The following is a 27,346-nucleotide window of genomic DNA, read 5'->3' on the forward strand; positions in this document are numbered from 1 at the left end:
TCCTGTCACAGAGAGGTCTGGAAGAGAACAGCTGGGATTTGGGCAGAACCCTGTGCCACAGTGACATTAATTAGCTGCTTCTGGCACAGAGTGAACTGGCAGGAGCTATTGGGGCTAAACCAAGCCTCTGCTTGGGGCCCAATAAGCAGATACAAAATAGTCACAACTCAGTGACATCCAGAAAGTACAGCCTAATTTACGGATTGACTGGCACAGAGGCTGGAGGCTAGCCTGTACCGCCCCTGCATCCCAGCCTACCCCAGATAACAGCAAATTGGGGAGGACAGCAAAAACTTAAGTCAGCATGCTTCTGAAAGGCCCTAAGCAATATGGAGAGGGCCAGAGACCCCGAGGACACTCCAGTCTGAAAGAATCCAGAAACATGACAAGAGATAAAAATTAAAAAAAATCTCCAGGTGCTCAACATGAGAAAATAAGCCCAGGAGAAGTATACACTGAAGAGAACAAGCACAGTAACCATCCAATACTCGACACAGCATCAGCCGAAATTAAAAAATACCTCCATGACCTCATAGATGAATTTAAAGCTGTACTCCTGATCCAAGTGAGGCAAGATATAAAGAGATTAATTAAAGAAATGACAAGCCCCGCCCAAGAGAACACAGATGGAAGAACTGAGGAAATCAGAAAAGAAAGAGAAACTTCTGAAGAAGAATTTAAACATAACTTAGAATACATGAAACAGATCCAAAGAGATTACCAGGAAACTAAAAACTCCATTGAACACTGGCAAAATGCCTTGACAGAAACTAAAGACAGCCTTCTGAAACTTGAAGAGAGATTTATGGCATATGATCGTGAAAGAAAAAGCCTCTTAAAAATAACAAGGAACCAGAAAGAAACAATTCAAAGGCTAGAAGATGACAAAAAGATACCTAACTTAAGAATAAAGAATGTGAGTGAGGAAGCAGGAGCAACCAAAAATGAAATACAAAGAATATTCAAAGATAGATTAAAGCAAAATTTCCCATGTATAGCAAAAAGAAATGACATCCAGATAAAAGAGGCATACAGAACACCAGCTACCTACAACCAAAATAGATCTATGCCTAGACATATAATAATCAAGATTCCAGAAATCCACCAAAAGAACAGAATATTAAAAGCAGCCAGAGAAAAGATGCAGATTACCTACAATGGGAAAATTATCAAAATAACAGCACACTTATCAACACAAACTCTTAAGTCAAGAAGGGAATGGGGAGAAATATTCCAAGTCCTGAAAGAAAATAATATGCAACCAAGGCTCATATACCCATCAAAACTCTCTCTCAAAATTAATGGAGAAATAAGATGCTTCCAAGACAAGGAAGAACTGTGGGAGTTCGTGGCCACCAATCCAACCCTACAGAGAGTGCTGAAGGACATTACAGAGAAAGAGAGGAAGGGATAGCAGGATTCCAGCAACAGTGGCAGAGAGGCCTCAGTGAACGGGGCAGACAGTGGAATGAGGGAATAAGGTGGATAAATTATAGCAGAAAAGTGGAGTAGCAGACATGAGGCAGAGACGGTAAGCTATAGTCTTTAGTATAGATAGCTCTGAAACACTATAAAAAAAGGCAGAGGTCATTGTTAATGGTGTATAAGGATTTAAAAGACACAGTAGTCTTATCGCCATATTTAGTTTGAATTTAATTTGTTCTGGTCTGTCCACTCATGTCAGATTTTAGGGCACAGACATCTGACCCAAAAATAGCAGGTTATACCATGGTAACTATCCTTACTTTCCTATTAACTTAAACTGAAATCCTGTATTACTTACATTGTCTTACCATGACTGATCTTAATTGAATCTGAATCATAAGACTATGGGTTGGCCTTGGCTGATTTTATTTGAATTTGGTATACTTGTTAGTATCAACCCTAAAAGTAGAAGCAACTACTCTGAAGATGACAAGATGTAAAGGATATCCATACTGGTATTAACTATTAACAGCTCTTAAATCCTACAATGCTTTCAAAGTTGAGTTTTTATAAAAATAGGTAATACTATGTTTAACTATATTAAGCTGGTGTTGTGTACAAATCTATTGAAAATAACAAGAGAAAACATAGTAACTATGGAAGATCATCTATATTGTGGTCTTATATGTCTTATCCATTGCATGTTTTTCTAGGAATTTGTTTTGCTGTCTTGCTATGAATTGGTTTTCCCTATAATACAGAGAGGATAGATATATATGTAGAAATTCACACATGAGTTTTTTTTTAATTATTTATGGGAACAGATTATATAATGCAAGATGTAATGAACAGGTCCTCTGAAGAAGAGACGCTAAGAAACCCGAGGCTAATTTTGTAGCATTATGATATAAATTCTAGCAATACTATTGTTCGCTGATTAGAATGACATTGGTTTGGTCTCTTGAGTTCAATTTTACCATATGTAGAGATGGGGATGGCTACCACGAAGAGAATGAGAGATGTGATGGTAGTTATTATTGTCTTCCCTAATGTTAGATCTTGAAGACCTAAAAAGCCTTTATCATCCTGTAATGATTTTATTAGTTCTATAATATGCAATAAGTATAGAAAGTGGGTGAAGTTGGGGACAACTATTTGTAAGAAACTAGAGACAGTCAGATAGACAGTGAAGATCTCCAGTGGACTTGCTTTGAAATCTGGATTTCTTTAAATTGTTTTTTTTAACTGTTTTGTTCTGTTTGTGATATGTTTAATCTTACCCTCTTTGAGAAGTAAAACAAATGTGTAGGACTGATAACCATATTACTGAGTTTTTGTTCAATCATTGAGCAGAACTGTTTGTAGTGTCACTTTTTGAATGTCATTCTAAATACTTTAATTCCATAACCTGAACAGCTATTTGTAAGATGACAATATGTAACTTATCAACCAGCAATTTCTTACTGTTTGTTTTTCTGTAATTTTGTATTATTTCTACCCTTTTTTATCTCCATGTATTTTTTGTTCCCTTTTCTTTAAATAAAATTAAAAAAAAAAGAAAAACCATTTGTAAAACAATAATATGTAAACATCAACTAGTGATTTGTTACTGTTTGTTTTTTTCTCTGAACGTATGTATTATTTCTATCTATTTTCTGTTTTGTTTAGTCTTTCTTTAAATAAAATTAAATATATATATATATATATATATATAAAAATGAAGCCTCAAAAAGAAAGATTAGTTGCTATTCCTGTAGTGCTTTTAGGAGCCAGTAGAATCTTTAGGAAATGAGACCTAGTGGGAAGATGTTAGGTCACTAGGGATGTGTCCCTGTAAGGGTATTGAGAATCCAGTCTCTTTCGCTCAATTTTTTTACTTCTTGGCTACATGAAGTAAGCAGCTTCCTCTGCTGAGTGCTCCTACTGTGATGTATTACCTTGCCACAGGCCCAAAAGCATCAGGCTCATCATCCATGGATGAAACTTCCAAAATGTGAGCCAAAATAAATTTCCTCCTTTTAATTTGATTATCTCAGGTATTTTGTTACAGAAGTGAAAGTTGACCAACACATGTAAGAAACTAGTATATGTATTTTCTCATGTGTTCCCCAACCCCAAAGTCTGCATATATCTACATTTATGGAGGGGTACATTACTTTTTTTTCTTAAACAAATGGTCACTTAAGAATACCTTGCCATGTTAGGAGCTTTTCATTTTCTAAGATAACCTTTTCACGGTAGCCTATGCAAATGTATTTAATTTTTCTTACAACTTCATTGCATCCTGTAGTTAGGAGAAAGTACACATTATTTAACAACCCTCCTATTAATGGACAGATTGGGTATTTTCAATAATCCCTAGAGCTCATTTAACACCTGCACCTTAAGCATGGCAGGGTTGGTAAAGGATATAAGTGCAACAAATATCTGAGACCCACAGACAGACAGAGGCTCAGCACAGAACACATGTCTGTTTTATTTGCTCCTTGGTTAACACTTCCAATGACTCATCCTTAGCGCTCAGCTGTGAGCGCCCCTTGGATCCTCAGAACACCTGCTCCTCTCATCCTTGTTCTTAGCACACTTGCAGTTTCCAGCTGGCCAGGGTGATTTCCCAAATCATGTGAGTTTCCCTCTGCAGATCTTCTGGCACTGCTCTTGCTAGTCCCTGACACTTCACACATCATCTTAGTCTATCAGAGGAGGCTCCCAAGAAGTATTTATCCAGTGAGGGAATCTTTATAAACTGTAAACCATCAGACAATCACATAATAGATTAATGCCAAGGTAAAACAACTCCCTGGTGACAGAGGGGAAATGTCACATCAAAGCATGTGACCTTGTTTGAGGTCAAGAGACTTGCAAGACCTGCTCTTCTGAGCATCTTACCTTGCTTGACCTTTGTCCCCTGCCTTCTAAAATTTTGGACAACGCGGATTTTGCAGTCACAATCACCAGCAGCTTCCTCCAGCTGGTTCATCCTCTGTCCTGCATGGAACTGACTGAGAAGAACCACTGGAGGAAAGTTACATGTTTATTTTAGAAATAAGGCAATTGACTATAGTAGCAAGGTAGGGCTTTTTAGGTGGGCCAATGTGTTGGAGAGTAGAGTCGAGGGCCCCCATATCAAGAACATATTCTGAGAATTAGGATACCCAATTCACTCGTCATGAGATGTGGGCCAGTTATTTATTAAGAATCAGAGAACAGTATCCATAACAGCTGCTAGCATTTACTGAGCACTTACTCTGTGCCAGGCACCTCATTTGGAATGTGCTAAGCAGCTTCACTCTCAAACAACTCTGCAAGATAAATACTATCCCTGTCTCCACTTTGCACATGAAAAGAAGCCAGGCTTAACTCTAGAGGCCAAGAGACAGTTCCACAGTCATGCAGCTTGTGAGTGGCAGGAGCAGGTTTTCAATTTAGATGTGCTCTTCAGATTTCTTAACCACTGCACTATGCCTCTAGCGACCTCTGTTTCCTTTTCTGAAAAAGGAGAAAATAGCACTGATTGCTTGGATTCTCTGGGTTCCTCTGACTGCATTAGAATCTCTGTCTAAGAGGAAGACAAGGCATCTCGAGCGAGTTGGCCTGGTGCTAAGGATCATGTGTCTTCATAGTCAATTAAGTCTTCCTCTTAAACATTAAAAAACAAAACAAAACAAAATAAAAAGCCAAAAAAAAAAAAAAAAACAAAAGAAGAAAACTTGGTAAAACTTGAGAACATTACAGTAGTGATCACCTGTACAGTGATAACTGAAAAACAGTAAAAATCAAATCACTTCACACCGGTTAGTATGTCTACTGTCAAAACCACAGAGTTGGTGAAGAGGTGACAATTGGAACTCTGTGTGCATTGCTGGTGGGAAAGCAAGAAAGTAACATCTTGCAGTTACTGTGGTAAATAAGATGACAGTGTTTCAAGAAGTTAGAAGCAGAATCTCCTATGATCACTTATGCTTCTCATGTATCCAAAATAGTTGAAACCAGGGTCTTGAAGGGACTCGTGTGCACCTGCACTCATAGTGGTATCAGTCACCATAGCCACGTGCTGGCCACACAAGTGTCTACTGATAGATGGCTAAAAAACATGGACATACAGTAGACTATTACTCAACTTCAGAAAGAAAGGAAATTCTGGCACATGCCACCACATGGACCAAACACTGGAATATTATTGTAAGTAAAATAAGCCAGTCACACAAGGACAAATACTGAATCATTCCACTTATCTAGATATATAGAGAAGTCAAACTCATGGACTAGAAAGTCAAATGGTTGTCAGGGGCTGGAGGGGAAATTTAATAGATATGGGGTTTCAGGTTTGCAGTACAGAGGGCCTCTGGAGAAGGATGGTGGCGATGGTCACATAAAGCCTGAATGGGCTTACTGCCACTGAACTGTACCCTTCAAAATAGTTAAGATATTGAATTTTGTTCCATGTGTTTAACCAGAGTTTTAAAGAAAGGATTTAAAGAGAGTACCAGTAAAGGTTGTGATTGCACTGGGACTAGCATCGCTGGCACAGGGAGCCACAAATGCAGTGTGGGAGCATCCCGAGCTGTTCTGGGTGAAGGAGACTGAGTCCTGTGTTGGGCCTGTGGCCCAATCAGCTGTGACAGCTGAGCGGCAAAGCACTCTAGGGTCAAGGCTGCCCTCATGCCTTATGCGAGCCCTGTGACATCTGCCCTGCACATACCATTTCAGGAACATGAGGACTCTAATGGCGAGCCCTGACAGCTGGGAGTGGGGGTGGCCGGAAGAGGTGGACGTTCTTCAGATGGCCTTCACGCAGCAGTCGATGGCATGTGGCCTGGTGTGTGCATTAGTTCCATCGCTCTGGAATGCAATTGCAGGAAAAGGGCCCTCTGGGACAAGACTCTTTTTTTTTTTTTATTTTTTAAAGGAAGATGGTTAGGTTTGTTTTTAAGTCTCTAAAGTTCAGGAATACTCAACTTTATTATATCTCTGAGTCTTATGAGGTGGGGAAATGAGGTGGTGACAAGAAAAATGAAAGGTTAACCACTTGCAAAAACTATAATAAATGCATGTATAAATAAATATATGCTATGCAACATTCCTGATGAACAATAATGCACCTTGCTACTGTGAAATATTTGGAATGTTTTGTTGAAGTGACCCAATAAAAGCATAGAAGCCAGTAGCAGACTCTAAAGGAGAATCAAGGACATTCTATGCTTTTTTTCCTAACATCAAATTTAAGCAGCAAAGATGAAAGGAGAAACAGAAATAACTGCCCAGTAAAGCTATGAAGTATCTTTCAGTACAGAAGGATAAAACATTTTTTAGTTCATTTTCTCTTGCTATAACAACATACCCAAGGTTGAACAATTTATAAAGAAAAGAGGTTTATTTAGATCACAGTTCTGGAGGTGCAAGAGCACAGTACTGGCATCTGTTCAACTTATGGTGAAGACCAAGTGTTGCTTCATGCATGGTAGGTAAATGGAAGGGGACACAGGCTTGTATAGAAAAGAGCACATGGAGAGACTTGCAAGAAATCTAGCTGAAGGCACAAAACTCCTTTAGTGACAACCTATTCTTGCGGTAACTCATCCCATACCACAAGAGTGAGAATTCATTCCTGTGAGAAAGGCATCAGTTGTACTTAATGATCTAGTCACCTCCCAAAGTTCCCAACACCATTGCTACACTGGGGATTAAGACTCAGTCAAGCCCCAATGAGTTTTGGTAGTGACAAACCATACTAAAACCATTGCAAAACCCAAACTCAACTGACCAAAGAAGCCAAAAGAAATTTATTGGCTCATTGATGTGTTTAAGAGAGCACTGACTTCAAGCACAGCTGGATCTAAATACTTGCACAAAGTCTTCAGACATCTGTCTCCTTCCACATTTAGCCCTGCGCTCCTCTTTCCCAATCCAGTGTCTGGCCTGGGTTACTTGTCCCCCTCTGAACCACTTGCTGAGGCCAGGAGAAAGGAGTATGCTGAATGGCCAAGGCAGGACCATAGTTCACAGCTAGAGCCAGAGGGAAAGGAGTGCCTTCCCCCACCTTGAAGACTGACAGTGAGGCTGGGGTGGTTCCCAGAAGAGAGTCTGGGGGCTGGTACTAAAAAAGGGGGAAAGAATGCAAGACAGGCAAGCAAACAGTTGCAAACCACCTGATACATGTGAAGGAAAGTAAGACTAGGTTCCATCCAGGATTCTGAATTTTTTTTCATTTCCTAGGTCTAGCTCTACTGCAAAATGAGGCTATAGAAGGAGTGGCTACCCTTTTACATGGATTAGCATCCCAGAGTGCTGAACACTGGGAAAGGCAGCCAGACCAGAAGTCCAGCGATCCTGCCTGTGAAAGAGAAGGGTAAGAGGCTGGAACTTTCAAATGGGAAAATGGAAATGTCCTATAAGCGGACAGATGGTTGTCCTTCCAACATCGACCTTCCTTTTCTCCCATTGAGTAATAGCAACAGTATGGCAGATTGACTCTCTGCTTGGAGATGGCCTTTTTGGTCTGTAGCTGTCAATCAGGGAAGGTCCCTCCCCCTTGCCTCGATGATTGGCTTAGAGCTAGGGAGACAGTTCTGACCAACAAGTTGCAAGAAGAAGTTTGGTATGGGCTTCTGGGAAATTTAATCTGTGCTTTGATAAGCAGAGTTCAAGAAGGGATTCTGTTTTTACTCCTGCCCTAAGAGGGAACAAGAAGGCCAGTAGCCTTGTTGTTTATGGACAGTCATTCTGTGGCTACAGGACAATCAGCCTTGGGAGAGGGAAAGAATAAGTGATATTGCTGACATTATAGGAGATCTATAGAGCTCCTTATTGTTCATTCTCCTGTGAGTTGCCTTTTTTTTTCCCTTGAAGCTAAAGGTATTTGAGTTGGGATAACCTGATCTGTGGAGGGAAGATAAGCTTCATTTGTTTGAAAGCAGAATTGGAGCCATGGGACCCTGGACATTTCCCTCAATAGCAGGAGCTGCCTTGAGGTGAGTATTCTAGCATTGGAAGCATCAGGGTAAGGCTGAAAATGTCAAGGGGATTTCTAAGAAGAAAAACCTTGCTGCTGGCATCCACATACATCAAGGTGAAACTCAAGCGCCACCTAAATGTGGGAACTCACGGACCACTTAAGGGTTAGAACAGGTCCCTGAGGGAACTAATGGTTCCCTGAATGTCCTTCTGTCCCACAGTACAACTTATAAAAAGGAAAAAAAAGATAATCTTTTTAGTTTTTCTTGTACCATCTTCAAAATGCAACAAGATTATTGCAATGCTTTTTCCAAAATCTGTCACATTTTCAGAAGGCAAGTCAACCTGGTACCTATCCACACGTTAAATGTGTGTGATAGGTAAAAAGTGTCTGCTTCAGATCAAGTTGTGATGAAGTTGTGTTGTAATCTTCACTTACTTTCTGAATGCTTTGCAAGAGAATGGGACATTTCATGAAATTAATGTGGTTGGCAAGCCAGTATTCATTTTACTAGACACACACGTAAATTCTGACTCGGTAGATTATTAAAAAGGCTTATACTTGTGATATATTTGCTTTCCTGACGTATTAAAAGTCATAGTTATGATTTAACTATTGCCAAATCTAGAGTCAAGAATGCGTCTTCACTTTGTTGGGACAGTATTGTTCTTCTGGGAGACAGGGAAGCCAATCTGCCTCCATCATTCTGCTAAATTAGTACGCACGTTGCCTGTTTGAGGATCCTTTCACAAATCTCCCTAGGTCTGATGTTTATACATTCATTTAAGCACTTAAAAAAGCATTAAGGTTTCTTGCATGTACCACCTAAATCCTCTGAGAAGCTGTCCTTTATCCTAAACTTCGATTTCCTGGGGTTTCAGGAACCTTCCCTTGCACGGGTCTCCTAAGGTATTAAAGCACAGTTCTTACCTCCTGTTGTTAGCACCATTGCTTTGCTTTGTGCAAATGGCTTATTTGTTGATTTTTTGTTGGTTAACAGAGCAACTGAATAGCGCCTAGATCTAGCTAAATAAAAACAGAAGCAGATATCTTGGATTGCATTGGTGCTGATTTATTAACACAAAGGGGAAACATGGCTTAGAAGTTGATCCCTGTCCAATAAGATGAGAAGGAAGAAATATTACGGACCATGTTTTCTGGGTTGTTACTGAGTCATGAAAGACAGTAAGTAAGCTCCTTATTTGAATGAGTAGAAGCAGCTTTTTAATTCCCAAATCAAATGCTTGTTACCAAATGTTACCTTTGCTTGTTTTGCATCCTACAAGATGGGAATGAGGAGGAAGGACTAGACATGTTCTCAGATGTCTGGATAGTTGGTGTCATTCTGCTCCATGTAGAATAATAGGTCAGTGAGCCCAAAACCTCCCAGCTCTCCTGGGAGCCACCCTGAAGTAGCCCTGTTTGTTTCCTTCTTAGTCCAAAGCCACAGATGAATGTCTGAAGTTTCTTCTTGCCTAGTGCAAAGCAACCGCAAAGGTTGCTAAGGTTTGTCCAAGGGGCAGGCTCACAGTGTACCCATGTTCCCACTGAAACACCCATTCCTGTTATGTGATTTAGAAGACGACTTTTAACAACCTGAAAGTTTGTCCCTGGCCGGGAGCACTTGGTGGCGGAGAAGCAGAGGGATTAAGGGTTTCAGCCATGTGTCTCGGTTCCAGCCTTTGCCCTCCAGTCAACAGGAGTTGTACTATACGCAATTTAGTCTTTCTCTGTAACTTTAGAAAACATGCATAGCTGGTCCTTCTTGAGGGATGACTTTGGCCACATGTTCTCTTTCTAATGCTACCAGTCACCTTACAAGTATTTAACTCTTTCCTGTCATTGGAAAAAAATACTTAACATCTGGAACTTAGAGGAGAGGTTTATTTGGGTTCACGGTTTTAGTTTATAGTTGGCTGGCTGATGGTAGAAACAGGATGGCAGAGGAAAATCTGACCAACCCATGACATTCGGAGAGGAGAGGAGAGGAGAGGACAGGAGAGGAGAGGAGAGGAGAAGAGAGGAGAGGAGAGGAGAGGAGAGGAGAGGAGAGGAGAGGAGAGGAGAAGAGAGGAGAGGAGAGGAGAGGAGAGGAGAGGAGAGGAGAGGAGAGGAGAGGAGAGGAGAAGAGAGGAGAGGAGAGTGAGGTACCTGGAACAAGAATAAACCCTTCCAGCTCGTGTCCATGGTGATACATCTCCAACTAGGCCCCACCTTCTAACAGCACATTCAGCTCTGAATTCATCAATAAATGAAGCTACCATGAGTACAGTGCTCCTATGAACTAGTCACCTTACAAACACAGGAGATTTTGCGGGGAGCCGGGGTGCATTTTTGATCTAAGTCCTATCACAAAGTCTTTGTCTTCCCTCCTGTGGAATAGGTGGGGGAGCTCATGCTCCAGGAAGGGAGTCACCTACCTAGAGTTACTTTGCTTTGTGCTGGCAGGAGCGGGAATTCCCGCCCACCCTGAAATGCCACTTAGTGCATTTGTAAGCACATAATGGGAGGCACTCTTAAGAAATTCTGGGGAAGGAGAAGATGGCTTACCCAGCAGCAGCATCTGGGCTGTGCAGCAGATGAGATGCTTCAGCACATCTTCGGTCAGGCCATTTGCCAAGTTTGTGAGGCCACCTCTTCAGGTGTACTGTATTGAAGGTCGCTATGCCACAGCTCTGTATCCTACTGCATCTAAACAGAATAAACTGGATCAAGTGGAAAAGGAATTTCTGAGAGTAACACAACTCCTGAAGGACCCCAAGCTGGCCCTGTGTGCTCTGAAACTCTATGTCAAACGTTCCATTAAACTGAAAAGCTTAAGTGACCTCACTGCAAAAGAGAGGCCACTGGGGAGAAGTACTTTGCACAGTGATCACTGCGTCCCCTTTAGACCAAGCTGCTCTCTCTGAATTAACAGCAGTCCTGAAGAACTTTCTAGGTCAGGGCCAAGTACTGAAACTGGAGGTGAAGTCTGATCCCTCAATCATGGGTGCAGTGGTTGTCTGCGTTGGGGAGAAATACGTTGATATGTCTGCAAAAAGCAAGACTCAGAAGCTGAGCAAGGCAATACAGAGACTATCTGAAAGTGTTGACTTTCTGTCATCAGTGAAAATTCTTAAACTTGGGGCTACAGTAAGGTGCTTCCTGAACAACATCAGCAAAAGAAATATTGTGGAAAGTCGAGTCGTGTTTTCCATAAATTTCCTTGCCTATATCAACTGATGTGACTTCATCATCCTCCCAGGACATGTGCCCTTGTTCTCCTGTTTACTGAGGCTTCATTGGCAGAATAGGAATCGGTGGGCTCATGGGCCCAGAGAAGGAGTGCATTCCATAGGAAGCTGAGGGTCTGTTATTTTCAAATCCCATTTATTAAGGAAACTAGGGCCATGAGACCAGGGAAAATGCATTGTTTCAGGAAGTGTTGAATTTAAGTCTGTATCTCTCATTGGGTGAGAATAAATCTTTTTTTGTTTTGAAGAGAATAATAAAAACAATAAAGATGATTCAGAGTTTCAAAACAAGATGACAAGAAATTAATGATTATTATACTGCATATTGTTGTCTTCAAAATAGTTGCTCAGATTACTAGACACAGGCAGGCAAAATTGATCAAATAATATAATCAATAACTGCTCCTTTCAATGACATAATAAAATGAGTAGTACAATTATTGTATCTTTTGGATATCTATATCTATTGTACCTTTTGGATCTTAGTCTTTCAGTTTCTTACACTAGGAAGAATAATATGATGCTTACATATGGATATCTGATTTATTTCACTTTTGAGTATGGTCTCTAGTTGTATCCATTTATCTATAAAAGCCTCAAATTTACCTTTTTTTGTGGTGGAGTAGCACTCTATTGTATAAAAAAATCACATCTATCAATTCTTTTTCTATCAATTCTTCAATTTATGAGCATTTGGGGTGTTGCCAAGATTTAGCAATTACAAATTGCTGCTACAAACAGCACACATATTTCTGTGGCATGATATTTTTAGTTTTTCTAGGAAAAATACTCAGAAGAGAATAGCTGGATTTCATGGGGTCTCTAAGCCTAGTTTGTTGAGGAATCTCCACAATGATTTCCACAGTGGTTGTATCAGTCAACACTTCCACCAGCAATGGAGAAGGATTCTTTTTTCCCCACAGCCCTACCAGCATTTGTTATTGTTTGATTTCTTGATGATAGACATTCTTTCTGGGGAATCTCAGTGTTGTTTTATATTGCATTTCTCAATTGACCAATTGTGTTTAGCATTTCGTTATATATTTATTTGCCATTTCTTCATCTGAGAACTGTGTGTTCATCTCAGATGCCCATTTTTGGATTGATCTTTGAATTTGAGAGGCCTGATGCTTTTCAACTCTTAACATGTTCTAGATATAAGTCCTTTGTCTGAGGGACAGTTGGCTAAAATTTTTTCCTATTCTGTGAGTTTTCTTTTTACTCTGTTGGTGATTTCTTGTGATGTGCAAAAACTTTTTAATAAGATGAGATCCTAGTTATTGATTCCTTGTACTTTCTGTGTGGTTTGGTTTTAGCTCATAAACTCTTGCCTATATTTTCAAGATTTCTACATACCTTGTCTTCCAGTAGATTTAGCGCTTCTGTTTAATATTTAGATCTTTGATCCAGTTTGACTTTAGTTTAGTGTGTAGTGATAGTCATGGGTCTAGTTTTTAGTCTTCAGCATGTGGAAAACCAATTTTTCTAGCATCATTTATTAAAGAGACTATCTTTCTTCTAGTGAACATATTTAGCCCCTTTGTCAAATATAAGGTGGCTGAGTGTATTTGTAGTTGTGTCTGCATCTTATAGTATGTTTCACTGATCCTCAGGTCTGGTTTTTTTTGCCAGTCCCATGCTGATTTTATCACAGTAACTTTGTAGTATAATTTCAAGTTTGGGATTGTGATGCCTCCTCGTTTGCCTTTGTTGCCCCAGGATTGCCTTTTGTATTCTAGATCTCTTCCATTCCCAAATGAATTTTAGGATAGTTTTCTCTAGATCTGTAAGATATGGTTCTGGTATTTTGATTGGGATTATATTAAATCTGTATAACAATTTTGTTTTTAATGGTCATTTTTACAAATTTGTTATTCCTATCCAAGAGCAAAAGATATCTTTCCATTTTTTGATATCCTCTTCAATATTCTTTTCCAGGATACTGTTGTTTTCAATACATAGATCTTTTTCATCCTTTGTTAGTTTGACTCCTAAGTATTTCATTTTCTAGATGCTGTTGTGAAAGGTGTTATTTTCATAATTTGTCTCTAAGTGGTTTTGTTGTTTGTGCTTGAGAATTTTATTGATTTTTGAGTGCTGACTTTTTATCCAGCTACAGTATAGAATTTGCTTATTAATTAGCAGTCTTTGGGGTCTTCTGTAACATGATATTATGTTATCTGCAAATAATGATAATTTAACTTCTTCCTTTCCTGTTTTTATTTCTAAGAATAAATCTTGATGGCCTTCCTTTTTCTAACCATCCTTGTGTATTGGCTAGTTTTACTTTATCATTTTCACCAATTCTCTCATGTATTTTGTGATCATTTTAACTTTCTTCTCCTGTAAATGATCAGGTCATGTTTTCTAGCACCATTTCTAAACTTAGATAAATCACAAATAAAGGTCTCTTTTTCTTTTTGAAAAACTTTGTCCACTTTCTGTCTCTGCCTTCCTCGTGGTTCAGAAATCAGATATTTTGAAAGCAAGCTTCTGACTGTTCCTTCCTTCTTCTTGCCTTATGCACTGGCTTGCTGGTTTTGTTTCCTTACACATTTTCCAGCAGTGGCAGTTTTCCTGGAGGTCATAGTGGTGGACTTGGGAACTCTTATGCCCATGAAGCTCTGTCATCACATAATGAGAGATTCGACCCATGCTTGGAAGCTCAGGCTTACACTAAGTATCCCAGCTTCACATACCCTGTCTTCAAAGCACAACACCCTGGGCCATGGACGAGTACCAGTTCATCAGTGCCTTTTTAGAAAGCAGGCTATACATCAGGAGGTGAATAATGTGCCAGTAGGCATAGCTTCATCTATGTTTACAGCCACTCCTTATCACTTACATTACTATCTCCTGCCAGATTAGCAGCAGCATTAGATTCCCATAGTACTGTGTACCCTATTATGAACTATATAGGTGAGGTATGAAGGCTTTCTGCTCCTTAGGAGAATTTAGTGGCTGATGATATGAGGTGGAGCTGAGGTAGTGATGCTAGTGCTGGGGAGGGGCTACCAATACAGTTTAACATTAACACACAGGATTAACTCACAGAGGCCACAATAAATCAATTGCTTTCAGGCTCATGTTAAAACCATATCTGTGAGTGGCAAAAGATAAGCTATATTTGGTGGCAGGCTTTAGAGTGACAAGTGAGTCAGTGTTCTTCAGTTGTACAACAGCATGTGTGGTAGACATTAATCCAGAATTTGACACTTACTTTAACCTGTGGCCTGACAATTATTTTATTTACCATGTCTATCTGTGCCTTTTTCCCATATTGCAGAATTGTCCCAGTCACAGTTTTGATAATACCACAAGCTAACCCTATCCAAAATGAGCAAAAAATAAACATCACTGCAATGCTTCTTTGAAAAAAGGGCAAGGTCCAATGAAGAGATAGTGGAAGACTCTAGGACTACCAACAGAAAGAAAGTTGCACTGAAAATAAAAATATCAAGAGTCCTACTTAAATTATGCGTTCATTGCAATGGGTGATTCACATTCTTTGCTTTGTATAATATGTAGTGCCCAGCTATCCAATAAAGCCATCATATCTACAAAAGAGTTTTGCTACATGTAAACCAAGTAATCTGCATTAAAATACAAGCCTTTGAGTTTTTTTAAAAGAGAAAAATGTGAACACAAGAAACAAAAGCAATTATTGAAGGTCATCACTGCATCAAATATATTTGCATTGAAAGCATTGTTCTTAGTGGCTAATCACACTGCTAAAGCTAAAAAGTCCTTATTATGGTTTGTGTCTAGATGTCCCTCCAAAGCCTCTTGTGGTCATAGAGTTTTTTAGAGGTGACTGAATATAGAATGTGTGGTTGACTGGTGGTGCAATGCTGAGATTAAAGGTGTTAGGATTGGGACTAGGTGATTTCTGGATCAGTTCACTGATTGCATTGGCACTGCCCTAATCTTGGTTACAAAATAAGGAACAGAAAAAGACTTGTCTCCTTCTCCATTGTTGCTTTTTTTGTCTTCCACCTGCCATAAACTGTGGCCCATCTGCCATGAGCCAACCTACCTTGGAGCCAGCTGATTATGGACTGAAACTTCCATAAACTGCAAGCTAAATAAAGCTTTCCTCTTTTAACTTTAGGTGTTGGGTATTTTGTCTCAACACTAAGAAAAGTAACTATGACATCCTTTACTACTGCTTAAGAACTGCTTCTGCCTGCCATTAAGGGCATTTGTCATGAATATTTAGAAAAGACTGCAGTTCAAAAAGAGGCCTGTGCTCCTCTTTTAAACTACCACTATAGCTAGATAAATGGCTGAAATAGTAGAGGATATTGAGGGGCAGTTGTTAGAGAAGATTAATAAATCACTGTGGCACCTAATCCAGGTTGATAAGTCTAGCAACAAGGTCAACAAGGAAGCATGCTTACTTTTGGTGAAATATTTTTTCAAGAGAATGTGCGTGAGAATATGTATGTTTTTGTGGCTAACCAATAGCACAGCAGCAGAACTATTCAAATATCTGAATGATTACATATCAGGAAAACCAAATGGATTATTTTTTTGTTGGTATACATGCAAATGGATGGCTACCAGGACTGGACAGCTTTCCGATTTTATTACTTGGCTTAAGGGAGCTACCTTCTGATGCGAGTCTATACACCATGTTATTTATAGAGATTTGATAGCTAATTAAAAAAATTACCCAAACTTAACTACATTTTATAGGCTGTGATTAAAATTACTAAGCACATTAAATACATGCCTTTAATTCACATATGTTCATGCAGATCTGTGAATGAAAGCAGAACACCATCCTCTCTTACACACACAGAGGAATGGCTTTCTAAAGGCAGGCTGCTGGCCAAAGCTTTTGAATTATGAAAGCCACTTGAAAGATTTCTTTTAGGAAAATGATCACCCCTGGCAGCACATTTCAGTGACACAGAATGGGTCACAAGTACTGCTTACTCATTGATGTATTCAATCTACTCGATGAACTCAATCTATCACTTCAGGTGAGAATAATAACTGTGTTTAAGTCAGCAGAGATAGGGACTGCATTCTCAATCAAGCCATAGTCATGGGGATGATGAGTGAACACTGAGATTTTTCATGTTTTAAACATTAGCAGAGATTTTGGAAGAGACTGAATCAGGGCCTTCTTTCTCCTAGCTTGTGCATGACCACCTATCTCAGCTTTCAAAAGAGTTTGAACATTACTTCCAAACTACAAAAGACCCTTGAACTGGGAAAGAATGCATTCATTTGTGAATAAGCCTGGTTAACTAATTTTATCCATGCTAAAAGAGAATTAACTGCTTGAGATGACAAATGACAGCTGCCTTAAAAGCATGTTTGAGACGACTTTAAATCTCTACGCATCCTGGTTTAAAGTCAATGCAGTCTGCTCTGAGATTGCCATGAACTCATTGAAAAGCATATTTACATTTCCAACATCATACACTTGAGAAGCAAGGTCATCTGCAATGATAGCTACCAAAACAAGATTACAGAGTAGACTGGACATAAGCAGCATACTTCAAGGGTCACCATCTCCCATCACGCCCAGATGGGACCACCTAGCTGCAGGAAAACAAGCTCAAGGCTTCCATTGATTCTGCATTATGATGAGTTGTATAATTATTTGATTATATGATTATTATGGTATACAATGTAATAATAATAAAAATAAAGTTCAATAAATATAATGTGCTTGAATCATCCCAAAACGACTATCTGTGGAAAAATTCCTATCTGTGGAAAAATTATCTTTCACAAAACTGGCCGCTGATACCAAAATGTTTGGGAGCTGATACTTTAAGCCACCAGCACTGACATTCTTTTTAATTACTATTATTCTTTAATATATGACACCTTCCTATATTTTTCTAGTCATAAAAGTAACATACATATCCACATAAAAATAGAAAATGCAAGAGGAAAAAAAACTACAATGAAAAGAAAATAAGAATTACTAAAGGTCTTAGTCTGTTTTCTGCTGCTGTAGCAAGATACCTGAGGCTGGGTGATTTATAAAGGAAGGCTGTTTAGTTTTGCTCATATTTGACAGAACCTGCTTGATTTCTGGAGAGGACCTCATGCTATATCAATCGTATCATGGCAAAAACCCCAGAAAGATAAAGTGAGTATTCATAGAAGTAATACATCTTTTTTTTTTTTTTTTAAGTGAGAGTGAGAGGAGCTGCTGGGCTTTCTTTTTAATAGCTAACTCTCCATAACCAATTAAGTTCCATAATAGTGAAAACATTGACAACCAAACCTTAGCCTGAGTTTTGGAGGAGCCAAACCATCCCTAAACCATAGCACCCTGGTAACAGCAGCACTGATGTTTGGGCATAGGTACATGAAAACACTGTCCTAGGCCTTTTACGTGTATTGGTCCAGCCTATTTTCACAACCATTGCTTGAGAGCACCATTGTTAAAACCCTCATCTTACATTAGAGGTGAATGATGTTTAAGGTGGTAGCAAGATGTGTCTCAGATGTCAGCTGGGACCTGTGCCATCTGGGGATCTGGTAAATGTGGCAGTGGCTGTGTGAGTTGGGGTACACTGGCTGAGGCTTAGAGCTTCTCCTGCTCCTGTGTGGATCCCTAGTGTGGCCTGGGTCTCAGAGTGGGCCTTTGTTTCTCTCAGTTGGATGCGTACAGGAAATTGTAACTTTTGGACGCCACCTGTGCTTTTCTTGAGAAGTCAGATTTTAATCATCAGAATGAAAAGAGGGAGAAGTAGTAAGCACAGCTATGTTTATGAAGTGCTTGCTGTGTGCCAGAACCCATTCTGAGGGTGATGTGGGTAGGGATTCATTTATCCTTCACATAGTAACTTCTGCCGAAACCTCTAGATCATAAGTGAAAACACGTATGCACAGAGCAATTGAGAAATTAGAAGGCACTTACACAGCTAGAAGGTGATACGATGCAAGATCAGAGCTCCAGGACCTGATTTCATCTACTCCTCCTCCTGCCTGAATCCAGTGCTCAGTGATGAGGCAACCAAACCAAAAGCAGGGCCTGGGAGAGGGGCGGTCGCTTGGTAACAAGATCAGAATGAGGATTAAGGAAGAGCTTTGCAGTCCTCTCTCCATCCTGGAGCACAGCAGGGTTCCTAGGTAGGAGGTAAGGGCAGATAGAGTGTGGAACAGGAAGGCCTGACAGTGTTCAACTAGGCAGGGAAAGGCCAGGTCCAGAGATCATCAAGGAGCAGGCTGGGAGCTGAGCGATTGCCCAAGGGCACTGTTGGCATTTTGGAGGTGTACTATGGTCAGAGAAGCCCTGAAAGCTTTGTCCAGCCACTTCAGCACACAGCCTAATGGTCAGTTGAGGAGCATGCATTAGATGGCACTTTATATGGTCTTGGAGACTTTCCTAAACCCCATCTCCATCCTGCTTTGTGTGGACATACTCCATTTCCTCAAGACCCACTCTCCCTGTGTCACCCCTAGAGACAAGGGCAGCAGGGTTTTGACACTAGTTGCTGAGCTTGGGTGGGATCAGACCAACAGTGAAATCCATTTCCTCTTCTGATAGTAATGGATCAAGTTGTATGTCACTATATTAACAGTCATGGGAGATCTGAGAAAGGGGTGATCATGTGCATGAAAGCTGGAGATACTTCTTGAAGAAAGACATGGCTTGTCTCTAGGAGAGCAGAGATGAATTTGACTAGAACAAAAGAGAGGCAGGAGCACACATCAGGCAGAGGGAAAGGGGGAAAGAGTGTGCTTTAATATGTCCAGGATTATGGAATATAAGAACTGCCCCAAATGTCAAATTGAGGATGGTGCCCAGGTTTAGCACCTCTTCTGTCTAGGAGGAAAATGTGATCATTGGAAGTGCGGGCAGTGGAAGTCAGGCAGAACTGGGTTTGAATCCTGCTTCTGTCACTGATGAGCTTCTGACAAGCCTCATACTCTTAATCCTGCTTCAACATCAGTTTCCTCTCTGTGAAATGTAAATCATGACATAAGGATGCTACTATCAGAACTTGTGGGACAATAAATATACTGTGGCTTGTACAGTACCTGACCTGTGCATAGCATTTGCCTAATAAATGGAATCTGTTATGATCATTCAACAGGGAATCTGGTTCATGGGCAGTAGAAATCTCTATGCATTGCTGCTTTGATTTGTATGACTTTGTGGAATGTCTCCAAGTAGAAATGAAAGCACATTCTAGCCTTCATACCTGAAAGAGATTGGGTAGAATTACAGTTTCCAATTTGACCCAGCCATTCCTCTTCTGTGTATCTTCCTGGAAGAATTAAAAACATCATACCACAGTGTGCACCCATGTTTATAGTTGCATAGTTTGCAATAGCTAAATCTTGGAAACAACCCAAAAGCCAATTAACCAAAGAAAGGATAAAAAAAATTTTTTTAAATACAGTGGAGTACTACTCAGCTCTAAAGAGGGATAAACTTGAGAGATTTCTAGGTAAATGGATGCACTTGAGATCACACTCATAAGAAATGAATCAGTCACACATGCCAATATCACACTGTTTCTCTGATGTGAGAAACTTTAAGTGTAAATAAGGACCAAAGTGTATAGTAGGTATTATGAAATAGGAAGAAATGGTTCCAAGGAAAGGGGAACTAGTGAAGAAGGAGGAGGAAAAGAAGGAATGGAAAAGAAAAAACAGTAGAAAAAGAATAAAATAAAAAAAGCTTTGTAAATGAGGGGAAGAGGGGCTGCAGGGAGGGGATTGGAAAAAATAGGAATCAAAGATATATCATGTACAGGCACAGATTCCCTACAATATGTACGATCATTATGTATATCTAAATTGTACCAGTAAACTTAACTAAAAAATCACATTGGGAAAATCCTAGTGGATATCTATCTAGAGGAAATTTATGCAGTGGGTGTAAAGGAAGTGCTGGGATGCCACGCCTCATTTAATTTGCTTTGGCTTACTTTTCATTGGGATCTATATTCGTCCTGAGTAATTTTCCCAACCACACTGGAAACATGTCTGTTCCTCCATATACAATGTTATGCATCTGGCTTCTGTCTATGGAGGAAGAGGTGCTTGTCTTGGTGTGGGGGTGGAATTTGCCTGATCTACCCCACCTTTTTTTCACCCAGCATAAGACTAGAAAATCACAAGAAGCAATGGAAACATGTGCTACTAAATCGCCACCTTTAACCATTCTCAGTGACCACCACTACTCTGCCTCAGTGGTCCTGAGTGAGAATTTGAGGGGCTAGAGATTCTGAAAAATGAAGCACCTGCCAAAAGTTTCTCAGGTTGAGGGATGTCCTATATCCAGAGAAGCTTTGAAAACTCTTTCTATAGTCACTCTGGTGTATGGTCTAATGTTCATTTGTGGATCATCCATCAGAATCTCATTACTGTAGTCTAGAGAATTTACCAAGCATTTATTCAGCTTTCCATTTCTATAACCAAATGCTTGAGATAATGAACTTTAAAAAAGGAAAGGTTATTTCAGTTCAGAGCTTTGGAAGTTTTAGTCCAGGACCAATTGGTCCCATTGCTTTGGGCCTCTGTCAACACCTACACCACAGTGGGAGAGCGTGGTGGAGGCAGCCAGTTCATCTTAGGCTTGGTGCAAAAAAGAAGGGGGAAGCCCCAGGGTTCCAGATCCTTTTTCAGCACACACCCTCCCATGACCAGAAGGCCTCTCAGTAGGCCTCACCTCTTAAAATTTCTATTGCTTTTCAGCATTATCACTCTGGGGACCAAGACTTTAACACACGGGCCTTTGGGATGCATTTCAGATCCAAATCGATAGATCAAGGCTCTTGCAAGCTCCTTGTGTGGACACACCCTGTTTTGTCAGGTGAGATGATTAGTGGCCAGATTGCTTTAACTAATGGGTTTTTAAATCAGAGTAACAAATATTCAGAGATTTTCAGAACTCACCAAATAACAGCAATGTCACAACTAGATGGAAATGTAGCACCATTTGGCCCAAGCTTTCTCTGGTCTCCCTTCAACAAAGGTATAATTACAGAGGGATCTTCTGTCTTCCAGGAGGCTTTCCATATCCATTTTTCTACTTCAAAATAAACCACGCAAATCTGTCTATGCTAGTTTCTACAGGTAGGTCTTAACAAGACAAACCTGAGTTCTGTTTCCTTGCTGTGTTCTACTCCAAACGTCTCTTTGCATGTAATGGATGGCACCCATTCCACTAGGTGTGAACGCTGGCCATGGAAGGCTGTATTTTTAGAAAGTTTTGTTTATTATCACTTCATTGCTTCATGTGAGTCTGGATGCTGTGCTGTCTCTTTCCTGGCCCTCCTATGAAAGATAGGAAGTTGGGGCTGTTACAAATGTTCAGGATCAACTAACACGGTCTTCCAGCCTCACTCACAAATGCATCATCTTCATAATCTTATTTGGTTATTTTGAGTACTAACAGATTTTATTGAATAGACTCTTAAGATCACCTTTTAAACAAATGGAAAAAGATATTTTACTGCTTTCATTTGATTTTTATTTATTTTAAAGAAAAGGAAACAGCTTATTTAAAGATGGGGAAGGAAAAATGAGGATGATGGCAAGCAACTCTAGACAAATAGGAAAAATTCAAAAGTGAATTGCTTATGAGTGTCTTGCCTGTAGCTTCTTTTCCTGAGATCTTTGTCCTGCAAATATTCTTACTGCTATCATTTAAAAGAAGACTTTTAAGACGATATGCTAGATATATATATATTTATATATAGAAAACACAGCTAATAATTTAAAATAAAATAATAATTTGAAATAAAGTGAAACTAAATTGTCTATTATTTTGCATTCCACTTGTGATACAGCCCTGAACTTGGTACATACAGTTATAATGAACTTCTTAATAATACAGGTGAGAAAACTGAAGCCTAGTGATGTCACATTACTTGGTGGAGACCATACAGTCAGCCAGAAGCTAACCTTGGAGTTGAATACAGGATTCTGAATTCATTAGAATGATAGATCTCTGTAGTTTACCACGTACCCAGTCATTCATTCAGTATTGCAAAATGTTTGGAGAGCAAGCACAGTTCCAGGTGTTGTGCCAGATGCAAAGTATATAATAAACACTTGTTCTGGTGGACTCAGGATTCGGTGGGGAGAGTGAAGTTTAAGAAGCTGTCAGCATTGAGTTATGTGGCCAGATCTGCGATAGAGGCAGGTACAGAGGACAGCGGGAGAGAGAAAATCAAGGCCTGGGATCCATCCAGGGGAACCTCTACGCTTCTTCTTATCTAGTGTTTAGGAGAAGTTGTTCTCTCAGCAATCAATACCACTCAGATGTCAAATTTTCTGCCCCACAATCCTGTAACACTGGTTAAAAGAGGGATTACTTCTCATGTCCCTCAGACTGGAGTCAAATCCCAGCTCTACAAATCTCTTGCTTGGTGACGTAAGTATATTGTATCATTCCTCAGGGCCTACTTACTTATCTTTAGGATGAAGTTGGCATGATCTGTTGGTATCTTATGGATGTAAGAAGAAAGTGGAGTCATTCCTAGAAGGCATTGAACACGGTCCCTTGTCCTGTAATAAATACTCAAGAAATGAGAGCTATCACCCATGATTCTGCATAGATCATTGCCTACATTCCCACCCCACCCCATCTTCACACTGAATCACAAGTTTTTTTTCTTTCCACGTATCTGTCTGATATTGCCGAGCTCTGTTGTGGAGATCTAAAGCAGCCCTTCTTGTGGTCTGGGTGGGTCAGAGCTCTGTGCATGTCCTGTGTTAAAGCATTCACTTTCCTTGTACACACAGGTGAGAAGTCACCTGCCAAATGCAATTTAAAGGATGACTCATTACCAAAAATCAGCCTCATAAACTTGGTGACCCCATGGTCTCTGGGCCTAGCAACTGGAAGTTGGCCAAGACTGTCTGACTTTATTTCCGGAGGCAAACATAGCTCCAGCATGACCCACACTGGGCAGTGAGAAATCTCTCGTGTTCCTAACACTTTCAACAATGCCCCATTATGCATGGTGACTCAGAAATGGGCCCATGTCCACGGAACAGCATGTGTCTCTCCGCAGTGAAGACAGTGCCTTGCTGTATGTTTGAATTAATTTCTTAGCCTTGTGTCTGTCACCTACTTTACTTGCCTTCTTTTCTGATAGTGGCTGGAAACTTTTAGAACCAGAGAAATCCAGAAAAGACCTGCAGACCTGCCCCCTGGGCAGCCACACATTGGGGACAGAACTTGGGAGGAAAATGGGTCCAAGCTGAATTAAAAGTAAAGCATTGGGTATCTTTGCAAAAAGATACTTACCTTAGGTGGCAGACTAAAGAAGGTATTCAGCTTGTTGGTAATTGTTGTGATTGTTACTACTGTAAGTTTTCTTTGACACATGAGGGAAAAGACTGCACTATATTTAAACAGCTCCTGAGACATGGCAGAGTCAAGGAGGCATTTTGAATTCTGCGCAGTGAGAGCTGATTTACTTATATTGTCACTGTAAGGAACTTGTGGGCCTGTGTACTCTAAGAACATAGATGATTTCTGACATTCTGATGGTGGAGAACTGCTGGCAGTGGATCTGGCCCAAGGATGCCTTGCCCATTGCTTTTCCCCCTTGCTGGCACTGAGGCACTGGCTGGACTGAACTGCAGCCATGTTGGAGGGCCCCGTGGAGCTGAATGGGCTCAGAGCCATCCTTGCTGGACCACTTTGGACCTTTGCACCGCTGCAGACATAGGAACACCTGCGTGTCTGTAGCTGACTCTGTGGTGCACCTTCACCTGGTGCCAACCACCTGCAGTCAGCAGAGATTCAGTTCCTCCTGCAGGTCTTCTGAGCTGCCCATGCCCTGGGTGGCTGCCTCTGGTCCTTGCACAGGTTTCTATTTCTGCTCTTATCCCGCATAGTTTTCTGTTATCCATGTTGCTGTGTCGTAACAGTAAGGCCGAGAATTTAAGTTTCTTGGTAAGGTCTTTGCTTACTGCTCTCTCTCCTCAACTACATGGTGGATTTCTGAGAGCAGGGAATAGCAGTGGTACATCCCCAGCATTTAGAGAGAAAGCACTCAGGGAATGTTTGCTGAAAGATCAAACAAATGAATGACACCCACAGGTGACTCTATGTATGAGGCAAAATAAGGTTTCAGGGAGCCTGGAACTCCTACAATGGGTGTCAAGTAGGAATATAAGTCTCATGATATTGTAACTACAATTTTCCTTTTAAAAATCACATCTGTTACCTGTTGTGATTCCACACAGGTTTGCATGGATGAGTTTGCAGGATTGCTAGGTACCTGATTACAAGGGCAGTGGTTGAGGGAGGACTGAGGCTATGGGGTGCTGTGAAATGTGGGTTCCCATGAAAGAGAAGAGAAGGCAGGAAATCAAGCTTCCCTGTTATCCTGAGGCTAAGCTGGGGGTACCTTAGACCTGTGAGGTCCCAGGTGAGTTCCCAGGCCAGTTTCTGGCTTCTTAGACCAAGGACAATGCATTAACTGATCTTCCACTGACTTACGTGTTTATTCTTTGAACCAAGTAACACTGACCACCTGTAATATACAGGATTTAGCAACAGAATGGAGACTGTTTTTCCCTTATGGAGCTTTTAAGTAGTTGGAGAAAAACTGATACTAAAAAAACAAATCTACTGTGATACCAAATAATTTTCAGTGCTCTGAAGAAAATTGAAACAGGGAAAGGCAATGGAGGGTTAATGGGAACAGTTTTGGATATTCTGGTTAGGGTAGGGATGGGGGTGGGTGGGAGAGGAAGAGTGTGAGGAGGAGACAGAAGAGCAGAGACAGAGGAAGCGATCCTGCTAGCTGGGCTGCTGATTGGTGGGAGACAAAGAGACTGAATTCTAGCCCAGCTTCATTTCATTGAGCAGGATATGGACTTGAGGCAAAGACGTTCTCTTTGGAGATACAAGCTGCGCCATGTGATGACATTTTGGTCAAAGATGGACTGCATGCATGATGCTCAGCTGACTTGTAAGATTGTGATGGACACAGAGCCTGCCTGGTAAGCGTGAGGTCGTGACTTCGATTCCCCACACCAAAAAAAAAAGGACTATGTCGGAGATGTAAAATCCCTGTCACCTAGTGATGTTGTAACTATCATAATATTTCAGAACAATGTGCTCCTCATGTGTTTGGGGTGATGCTTGTATAAGCAAATTTACTTTGCTTCCAGTTAATTAAAAATATAGCACACATATTTATGGACAGTACATAATGCTTGCCCTTGATAAGAAATGATTTATTATTTACTGTACTATATATTTATTGTTATTTTAGGGCAGACACCGCCTAGTTATTTAAAGAAAGTTTACTTTCAAACAGTGTGCCGTGTTAGCTCACAGCAGCTGGAACCACCTCACCTTCACCACGGCCCTTGATCGCATCATCGTCTCTTGTGCCTCATGTGATCCCATGCTGTTGTGTTCACCGTGGCCTCACCATATGGACGCGATGTAGCGGCTCCACCATCCAGGTTTGTGTAGTGCCCTCTGTGCTGTTCACACAGCAGCCGAGTCACCCAGTCTCTCAGAATGTGTCCTCATTAAGCGAGGCATGGCTGCAATTCGTCCTAACTGAACTGGGTGTCACTGATGACTAGCTGATCCTGGGGAGCTGTTGTCCCCTTCCTTCACAATCCAAGCCTGTTTCCCTGAGCTCGGCTGCAAGATCCTCATAGGTTGAGTGTTTAGCTGCTTTTCTGTAGAATACAGGAGCACTGTAAAATCACTGGCATTTGTTTGATAGGTTGCTCTCTGTGTTTTATCAGATTCTTAATATTTTCACTTTAATGCAGGTAAAATAGAAACTCTGGAGCCACCAGCTCAGTTCTGATTCCACCATTTACCAGCTGTGTGATATGGGTTAAGTTACTGTCTATACACTGTTTCCTCGTGTGAGAAATGTGAGTGCTAACCGAGCCATTTTTTAGGGCCAGATGAATTAAGCAGAGACTTGGAGCAGTGCCCGGCATGTGCCCTGTGTAAGTGTTTGCTCTTCGGACTGCCTGTGCTCCTCCTTCACTGACTCTGTGACTTCTTGTGAGAAGATGCTTGTTCCACTGGGCTCTGACAATGTCTGTGTCAGAGTTGGCATAGGGTGGGTACCTAGAATAAATGTGGGGTACACGGGTGAGTGAATGTATACTTGTTGTTAAACTTTGAGGGTGATGAAGGAAAATCTGGCAGAGGAGGGTGATTTAAAAGAAATGGAGCAAAATCCTGTTAAATCCCCTGTCCTGCAAAAATGCCTGAGAATTGAGGCCAGAGGTGGCTTGGCGCATCTCATGTGGGTTCCACACTGACCTTGATTGTCCACTAGCCACCTGAGGCTCCTTACAATATCATCCACATCTTACTCCCCATAAGCACTCTACGAGGTCATACTGTCACTGGTTCCATTTTACAGATAAGGAAACTTGAGGTTGGAGAAGTGATTTTCTTAAGATCACATACAACACTGTTATTCTAGAAGATTCATACACGGTTTCATTGTTGGGTCTTTTTCATCTGCCACTTATTAACAGTTTTTGTTGCACTGCCCTAGGCCAAGGACTCACTCTTTGGAAACTCTTCCTTCACCAGAAGTGAGCAGAGACCTTTGACAGGTGGAGGTGCCCACCCTGGGTGCTGGGCACTCGTGTCTTGGAGGCTTTACAGCTGCTGCTTCTCAGGAAAGAGAGGTCTGGCTAAGATCAATCCATTTACAGACCAGGAGGTATTTGATATCTGGTATCTGGTAACCACACCCTGAATTTGGAATGTAATGATAGAAGTGTACAATTA

At 40.7% G+C, this 27,346-nt stretch overlaps 1 long non-coding RNA gene and 1 pseudogene across 1 annotated transcript; both read left to right on the top strand.

Annotated features, from left to right (window-relative positions):
• Positions 1-7,639: 7,639 nt before the first annotated feature.
• Positions 7,640-25,560, top strand: LOC134471712 (uncharacterized). The gene is made up of 3 exons (XR_010041299.1): positions 7,640-7,774; positions 8,275-8,396; positions 25,433-25,560. It is a non-coding gene; the product is annotated as an uncharacterized LOC134471712 (long non-coding RNA).
• Positions 10,922-11,602, top strand: LOC111757802 (ATP synthase subunit O, mitochondrial-like; annotated as a pseudogene).
• Positions 25,561-27,346: the final 1,786 nt, after the last annotated feature.

Source organism: Cavia porcellus, unplaced genomic scaffold (assembly GCF_034190915.1).
Source record: "Cavia porcellus strain 051 isolate PalLab524CR breed Dunkin Hartley unplaced genomic scaffold, mCavPor4.1 scaffold_19, whole genome shotgun sequence".
NCBI classification, from domain to species: domain Eukaryota; kingdom Metazoa; phylum Chordata; class Mammalia; order Rodentia; family Caviidae; genus Cavia; species Cavia porcellus.